Source organism: Squalius cephalus (genome assembly GCF_949319135.1).
Source record: "Squalius cephalus genome assembly, chromosome: 12".
Lineage (NCBI taxonomy): Eukaryota > Metazoa > Chordata > Actinopteri > Cypriniformes > Leuciscidae > Squalius > Squalius cephalus.
In genome coordinates this window covers 19,599,396-19,608,710 of record NC_137133.1, presented here as the reverse complement: position 1 = coordinate 19,608,710, position 9,315 = coordinate 19,599,396, and the positions used below count along the sequence as shown (strand labels likewise).

Below are 9,315 nucleotides of genomic sequence, written 5' to 3'. Positions count from 1 at the left end.
CCGTAGCCTAACCCATTTCTCTTTTTTTTTCCCTCAGAGATGACATTTGGTAGCATATAATTAAATAATCGATATCAATTATGTAAAAAAATAATTTAAGTCCTTAAAATAAAAATATGAGCACAACTGGCACAACTAATCAAATGACAAAATGACAAAAATTAGAAATTGGATGCAGTTATTATAAACGTCATTATAAACTGAATAACACAATAAATAAGTAAAGATAGATAGATGACAGACAGACCCTTACGAATATAGGCTAACAGTTTTACTATAGAAAAATAATAATAAATTGGTCTTCTGTGGTCGACAGTGCGGTGAGGGTGAGAGTGCGCGCGCCGGGCGGGCTCTCTCTCTCTCTCTCTCTCTCTCTCTCTCTCTCTCTCTCTCTCGGAGGTGTGGAGAATGTTGTCAAGGCTGGATCTGGATTTTCCCTTTGCCTGCAGAGATTAGGCCTATTGTCTGTGATGTGGACAAAGTCCTCCGGCTGGACCTGACATGAAGACTTGATACAGAAGCAGAAACAATCTCTCTCACTGACCTTGATTATGCAGTTGCGCAAATTTACAGGATTTGTTTGTTATTTGTGCTTGTGCAAGATAGCCATACCAGCCAGTAAAGTTCCATGGTTTCCAATGTGCCAGCACGCAAATCACGTGTGTGGTGTGTGTGTAATGTAGTGTAATTTGTAAAGTGTAGTGTGCGTGTTGTAATATAAATAACTTTGTAATATATATGTGTTTGTGTGTGTAATGTAGTATAATTTGTAAAGTGTAGTGTGTGTGTTGTAATATAAATAACTTTGTTATATAATATATATATATTAACTTCGAAAAACACAGCAAAACAATGCACTATCTCAGATTCATAAGGCTTAATGGTGTTATCAGAAGGGGCTCTCTAACAAATGCATAGAGGTTAAATTATAAAAAGATGCTTTAGAAATATGGTATAAGTGTACATGAAAATACTGTTTGGAGAAATGTGTAATTATCCTTACACAATTTCTATTGTGATTGTGAAAATGGTCATGCCTTTCAGGGCTTGATTAGTTATAGTTAACTTAACTGTCTAAATAGGCCCATTTAAAATAATTATTATATGTAGTTGTATCCTATATTCTGAAAAGACATTGTTCAACATGTATGTTCACATTAAAAACGTCTTTTTACAACCTTAATCTAATTAGGTTCTGTGTGTTTGAGCAAGAGCACCAAACCAGTAGGTGGTGCTAATGTCTAATAATTTACGTGTTAACACGCAATTTACGTGTTAACACGTCATTTACGCGTTAACACGTAATAACGTGTTAACACGTAAATTGCGTGTTTACGCGTAATTTGCGTGTTAACACGTAATTACGTGTTTACACGACAGTTTCACACGTTTTGGCCCTTTTGGCCTTCCATATAATTAGTTACGTCTTGGCAACCGGAAAAGTGAAATTCCCAGATACGTTGCTACAACGTAACTTTGTAACGTTGTCAGCAGGTAACGGCGACGTCGTGGCAACGTTGTGGATCGACAGTCGTGTGTTGGTAACCAGTTGGTCATTTTAGTTTTTAATAATATGGGCGGACATGCAGTGGTCTAATTGAACTTGTCCTCATTGGCCCAAAACTATTTTAGAGACTTTTTCAACGACATATGAACGATATACAGACTCAAAATTTGGTTAATTCAGTTCATTTACTATAGAACAAAGCACAAACAGCAAAAACAGTTTGCAAACAGGTTATACATTTAAATGAACAAGATTTTCCTCAAAAGCTTGAACATCAAACTACTCCTACACGTCTTCATTTTGGTGGCCCTAATAACAAAGCAAGAATAAGAAAAGAAAAATGCAAGAAAAAAGAACAGTTGAGTGTTTTCCCATTTAACATTTAAATACACAAAGCAATTAGCACTGAAAGATAGAATCTATATAAGACAGTTTTGTTTAAAAATCGCTTGTATATTTTTCTAAAAATTGTCACAAAGTTATGTTGTGGCAAGTGCATTATTTCCTTTTAAAATAATTTGATAACTTAATGACATGTATCACTATATTCTATAAAACCTTAGTTTGAAATCATTTTTTTGTACATTTAATAATACTTATTTTGCTTTTCTTCTTCTGAAGTCATAATTACAATGTCCTTTTTTTTTTAACTAGGAAACTAGGCCTATTTATGATTATTCCTGAAGGCAGCATTAAACTCCTAAAATGTCAGGTGGTGGTGCAACTGTCCGAACAAATAAACAGATTAAGAAAACAATTTAAAATGGTGTCTTAATAATAACAAAATAAAAACTATTCCATCATTTTAGGTTTGAAGCCTTTCATATAATTGTTTTTTATAAATATCAGTAGTTTTAAAGCTGTTGAGATAATTGAGAAACTTTTGTCCGCCATTTGTATATTCTCAAATGTTATTATGAATTTACAAGGTAATACCAGTAAACATGATAATGCATCGTCCAGAGGAGCCTAACTGATCTCTTTGGCAGAGTGAAAAAGTTTGTAGAGCTCTTTCAAATACTGATAAAAACTGCTAATTTCAAGTATGGGTAGGTTGGTGGTACACTTTCCATGTCAGGTGGTACAACTACAATACATAATATTTTTGCTGTACTACCTGACATAACTTAAATTAGTTTAAACACTTTAAAATATCATTTAACATCTGAAAATTGTTTAAACACATTGTCTTCAAGAGTGTTGATGTCATTAGAAGTCTTCCCAAGTGAGGCTGGATCCGAACTGGAGCTGCTGTAATCTCTAGTAAAATATGCTGAGCATCCTGAGATAGAAACAGGGAGACAACAGGAGAAAGATTAGCATTGCTGCTGTTCATATTATTTCAGGCAAAAGATGGTCATGTGCACTTTTTACTATTTCATCACATATAGTGCAAGATTATGAGATGTGTTAATTGAATGCTTGGCTAAAGAGATGTGTCTTTAATCTAGATTTAAATTAGGATAGTGTTTCTGGGCCCCAAATATTATCAGAAAGGTTATTCTAGAGTTATTCCCTTACATTCTATTGAATTAATAGGAAATCATCTGATTTTAAAAAGAAAACATGGCCTCACGAGTCAGCATTTTAATATTTGAATACTATACATTCTTACAATGCAAACGTCCTAAACATTTCTGAGTATTATCAATGTTGAAAACAGTTGTGCTGATTAATCTTTTTGTGTAAACCAATGTAAAAGTTTAATCCATTTTCTTTTTTCTCTCTCCAGGATTCATTGTTAAATAGACCCAACATATACACTACTGTTCAAAAGTTTGGGTTCAATAGAGTAAAAATAAAAATAAAAATCATATTTTATTCAGCAAGGATGCATTAAATTGACCAGAAGAGAGAGTAAAGATTTCTGTTTCAAATAAATGATGCTTTTTTTCTCTTTCATTCATCAAATAACCCTGAAAAACACAAAAATGTGAAGCAGCACTGCTGTTTTCAACACTGATAATAATCTTAAATGTTTCATCTATGTTTTTAGTTTTACTTATTCACTTATTCATATTGCTCATACAGTTTCACTTAAGTTTGGATGTCAAAACTTTCTTAAAATAAATTAAACAAATAAATGTAAATGTAAATATGAGAATTTAAAATAACAGATGCATGGTGATGTACAGTAAGTTAGGTGACAAAATATTGTGAGAAAATGGATATGAAGTTATTTAATGAGCTTCCTCACTTCACCTGTTTCCAACTTCTCTGGCAGCAGCTTTCTTCAGAAATATTGAAGTCGTGGAGCTTCCCTCTGTTGTAGAAGGATTATTTTGTTGATGCTGAAATCACAGAACTAGTTTTATCAATTTGTGTTTACCACTGAGCTAGTTTCAGCCAATTTTCACACTCCATGTAACGTTAAGTGACGTCATCGAGTACGTTTATGTTAAATACGTTTATGTTAAATAAATTAGCTCACTTCCAAACTAACTTATTTTTTACAAAACTATCAAAACCTCTCATCTACCCATAAGATGTGATTAAAATCCTAAACTTTCATTTCAAAAGCTCAAGCTATGAAGTTAGCATAACGTTATCTCTTCTGAAAACGGTTGAGATGCTAACGGACTTTTTCCTAAGACACTAAACCATTTCTATAAAGCAAATATTCAACAGAAGCGTATCAATTACAAGTACGAGAAGTGTCAAGAACAGTTGAGTGTATTATTTGTGTGATTTTAGAGACTAAACTCACCTGAAAGCAGTGAAAACAACAGCGAGAGACGGAGTTCTGCCGCTTTGTCAGTTGCAGTCAGTGGGGCGGTCGGTGACGCGCCGTTTCCATGGCAACTCATCTCCGCTCCAGTGTTTGAGGGCGACTCGAAGGTTCACGCGCACGCCCATTAAAAAGTCAAAGCCACGCAACATTTACAAACATAAACATCTAAAATTATAACCTTACTTGAATAAAATGAACGTATTTCAAACGTACAGTACGGAATACTAAACAAACAATTGAAACAAATAAAATATTTCATAGAAATGCAGTCTGATAAGATGGTAATGAAATTACGGGCCCGTGACGTTGCAGTTCCGTTGCCAGTAAGTCATGAAATTACCAAGTTATTACGAATAGAGTACGTATCTGGAACGTTGTTGGTTATCTTATAACCTTAGGAGGACGTACTGACGACGTTGTGGGTTGGTAATATGATGGTAATGAAATTACGGTCCTGTTACGTTGCAATTCCGTTGCCAGTAAGTCATGAAATTACCAAGATATTACGAATAGAGTACGTATCTGGAACGTAGTTGGTTATCTTATAACGTTAGGAGGACGTAGGCTACTGACGACGTTGTGGTTTGGTAATATGATGGTAATGAAATTCCGAGCATACGACGTTGTAGTTACGTTGTCAGTTGGTAAGTCATGAAATGACCAAAAAGTACGAATAAATTACGTAACTGCGACGTCGTGTGTTAGCTGGGTATGGTTATAGCATCTTAATTTAAACTTTATTTTGGTAGGTTATTAAAATGCTAACTCGTCTATCTAATGTAAAGAGCTGGATACTAGGCTACTTAAATAGGCCTTATGTCATTAAATGTAGGCCATCTACGATAACTAAATATTTTTAACGTTAGTCATTCATTTAAGCAATGACTAATATCGCACGTTAATCAATCCTGGGTGCAGTTCAAGCAAGCACCGGCAAAAGTAGGCTAATGATAATAAATGTGTCTAAAAAAAATAAAGCATTTTCATTATGTATTAATAGGCTGTGTACAGTATCATAACACTGAACAACTCAACAGAAATCAGATGATTTAGATTAATTCACAAATAACACACACGTAAATGCGGTGGACAAAAAATAAATAGGGGTGCACTGCACTATCTAAGCTTTCACATTGCCTTTTAAGTCTAGTAATTTACATAATAATAGCAGACGCTTTTGTCCAAAGCAGCTTTAAAAGTGAGGAAAACAACGAAACCGTTATAAAGATAAAATAATACATAGATAAAAAGTTTCAACCGTTTTTAGAAACACACACACACACACACACACACACACACACACACACACACACAGTGTGAGCAATGTTCTTATTAGGTGTTTACGCGTTTGTCACAGAAACGATAAATATTTAATCATAATCACGACAAATATTAGAGAAAAATACAATATGATGTATGCCAGCATATTGCGCATCAAAACAAACTTGTCCTTCCATCACGGTTGAACTCGCACTAGATCCAGCAACAGTGAGCTAGAGCTCTAGCTCCTCCCATTTGACGCTGCAGCGAATCCCCGCTCACTAAATTTAGCAAGGTGGAGCTGGAGCTCCAGCGAGGGGAGGAGCTGGAGCTCTAGCTCCTCCCATTTGGCTCTGCATCGAGCACCATCTCAAAAAAAGCGCTTTTTCAACACGGTCAAGGAAACGGTCACGTTTTCTATTAAATTTGTGCCCTTATGTCTTGCAAAACAATTTTTAATCCTGCATTTACTTTTCATATGGTATTTTCATACAAGGTTATATTAATTAAAAAAAAAAAAAAAAAAAAAAACCTGCAACATGGACATTCCAGTTCAGCCCGCCGCAGTTTCCGCCAGTAGTGGGCACTCGTGCATCGTAAGCAATGACGTACATCCGAGTGAACGAGACGGAGGGAAGTTAGCGAGTGAAGGGCATGACAATTTTGGACTGGAACGCAGCACAGGTTCAAAACGGTGCGCAACGTTTTGCTACGGTTTCCGGTTGAACGTCATGTTTCCTGGAAACGGCGTGCACCGGTGTGCAACGGGGTTTGAGATACGTTTTCTCAGAGACGGACTCTGGTTTTATCTTGTTTGGTGGGTGTGTCAGAACTGCAGTCCAATCAGCAGCAACATGTATAAAGCACGCGGTATTAAAGTGAACGTACTCGGTTACCAATGTAACCTCGGTTCTCTCTAGAAGAGGGAACGAGTATTGCGTAAGTTGCTTACACATCGGGAAAGTCTTCTTTCTTCGAGATCTGAAGCCAAAAATTATCCTTAATTTTGTATTCATTGTCAACGCAGTGCGGTAGCCGGCAGACCTAGGCAGGCTGTATAAGCGTGCTCATTGGCTGCTCGGCGGCAACTGCTTAAGCCTATGAGTGAGCGCTCTGATACGCGGCCTCCAATGAGGGCGCTTCGCGCCCTCCACACCCTTCTAACCGTCAGAATGGGTGTGGCCAGCGTGTATATAACCAGCGCTCACAGGCTAAATATCTGGTTTTCGCAGTCTGAAGCGCAAAAGCTCGTGGCGCGACACGGCAGGTTACGCAATACTCGTTCCCTCTTCTAGAGAGAACCGAGGTTACATTGGTAACCGAGTACGTTCTCTTACGAGAGGTTCTCTCGTATTGCGTAAGTCGCTTTCGCATCGGGAACCCTTTGTCAACGCCGTGTGCGCCGAGCATCCAGCCCATGAATCCCAGGGAGACCGGGGAAAACATACTGCTGGAATATGTGGCCGGTCGGAGAGACGGGCCAGCACAGCACAAAGCACTTCACTCAGTCTATAAAATAGAGCGGCGCGGCCGGTCTATAAGCATATAGTAGTGCAAAACAGTAGGGCCGGCAGAGCGAGGCCACACAGTACATAAGCACTCATTAGGGTAAGAAAAGAGCGACATAGTCGGTCTTTCATGAAGAGAATAAACCCCCGCGCTACATAGTGGAATACGGGCGGCCAGCAGCGCGGGTCAGCACCGGTAAAACAGCGCGTAGAGGGGAATGAGAAACAGAACGGCCCAGCCGGTCTGAGTATAAAAACACTTCACCCTAAGTATATACCAGAAGTATCGTTAGCATGTGAACGTAGTCTGCACATGAGAGACTGGGCAGAGCATACATGTCACTTATACTGACAATAATTTTGCCTGTAAGGCGGGAACTTCCAGGTTATAAAACCTCACGAATGTTGATGGGGAGGCCCAGCCCGCTGCCATACAAATATCGTGGATAGAATTTCCGCTGGACCAGGCCCACGACGAGGCCATGCCTCTAGTAGAGTGGGCTCTGATACCCAGAGGGCACTGCAGGTGTTTGGAGGCATAAGCTGCTGCAATCGCGTCCACTATCCACCTGGACAGGCTCTGTTTCGAGGCGGCGAGACCCTTGGTGCGTCCGCCGAAGGAAACAAAGAGCTGCTCTGAACGCCTGAAAGTGGTGGAGCGCGTGATGTAAACTCTCAGCGCCCGGACAGGGCATAGGAGGTTATCACTGTCCCCATTGTCGGATGCTGGCAGAGCCGAAAGGGAAATGACTTGTGCCCTAAAAGGGGTTCCAATCGCTTTGGGGATGTAACCGTGTCTCGGTCTGAGAATGACTTTCGAGTCGTTCGGTCCGAACTCAAGACATGCAGGGCTAACAGATAGCGCGTGCAAATCCCCCACACGTTTAACTGAAGACAGAGCTATCAGAAAAACGGTTTTAAGCAACAGGTACTTTAAATCCACGGATTCGAGTGGTTCAAAGGGAAAAGCCTTCAGGGCCCCCAGGACCAAGGACAGATCCCAAAAAGGAACCGAGGGGGGCCGCGGGGGGTTCATCCGTCTAGCTCCTCTGAGGAAGCGGATAATGAGCTCATTCCTTCCTATTGCCCGGCCGCGCGTCGTCTCCACGAACGCTGCAATAGCCGCCACATATACTTTGAGCGTGGAAGGGGACCTGCCCTTTTCCAACAGCTCTTGTAGGAAGGAGAGCACCCGCGGGACCCCGCATGCGCGTGGATCCAAGCTTTTAGTAGCGCACCATTTGGAAAACACCGACCATTTAGGCGCGTAGAGCCGTCTCGTAGAGGGGGCTCTAGACTGTGTGATCGTGTTCACGACCCCTTCTGACAGGTCAACGGGTATCCGTTGATCACCCATGCATGCAGAGACCAACGCTCTGGATGGGGATGCCAGATCGATCCACCGGCTTGGGAGAGGAGATCCCTTCTCACCGGGATCGGCCATGGGGATGAGTGCGACAGCCTCACTAGCTCTGGGTACCAAGTTTGGTTCTCCCAGCGCGGGGCTATCAGAAGCACTGAGTGGTGCGTTTCTCTGATCCTCAAAATGACCTGTGGCAACAGGGAGATCGGAGGAAAAGCATACAGCGGGAGGCTGGGCCATGTCTGGGACAGCGCGTCCTCGCTTTTCGAGTAATATTTCGGGCAGTGAGCGTTGTCTTTCGACACAAAGAGGTCGATCTCCGCTCTGCCGAATAGGCGCCAGAGAAACTGGACTGTCTGGGGGTGCAGGGACCATTCTCCCGGGGGAATGTTGTCCCTGGACAGTCTGTCTGGACCGACATTCAGGTGGCCCGGCACGTGCGCGGCTCTCAGCGAGCGCAGCGAGCGGTAAGCCCACACGAGAAGGCGTTCTGTCAGCTTGCACAGATTCCTGGATCTGACACCGCCCTGTCGGTTCACATAGGATACCACGGACATGTTGTCCGAGCGGACTAGCACATGGTGATCCTGTATGAATGGGAGGAAGCGCTTGAGCGCGTTCTCGACCGCTATCATCTCCAAACAGTTTATGTGGAGGCATTTTTCCTGGTCTGACCACAGGCCAAAAACCGGTTTGCCCTCGAAAAGAGCGCCCCAACCTGAGGTGGAAGCGTCCGTCGAGATAACTTTGCGGTGTGAGATAGCTCCCATTGTCACTCCCCGCTGGCACCAGTCGGCCGCTAACCAGGGCTTCAGTGTTGAAACACAGCTCTGAGTCACTCTGATTCGGATGCCGCCGGAAGCCCATGCTCTGTGAGGCACTCGGGCATTCAGCCAGCGTTGTAGCGGGCGCATTCGTAAGAGACCCAACTGAAGCACTGCTGCAG

The 9,315-nt window shown here is 41.5% G+C and overlaps 1 long non-coding RNA gene across 1 annotated transcript; it reads right to left on the bottom strand.

Moving 5' to 3' along the window:
* Positions 1-1,631: 1,631 nt before the first annotated feature.
* Positions 1,632-4,698, bottom strand: LOC307169051. The gene is made up of 3 exons (XR_013823032.1): positions 4,215-4,698; positions 3,710-3,798; positions 1,632-2,789 (listed from the first exon to the last, which is right to left on the bottom strand). It is a non-coding gene; the product is annotated as an uncharacterized lncRNA (long non-coding RNA).
* Between the last annotated feature and the right edge of the window lie 4,617 nt (positions 4,699-9,315).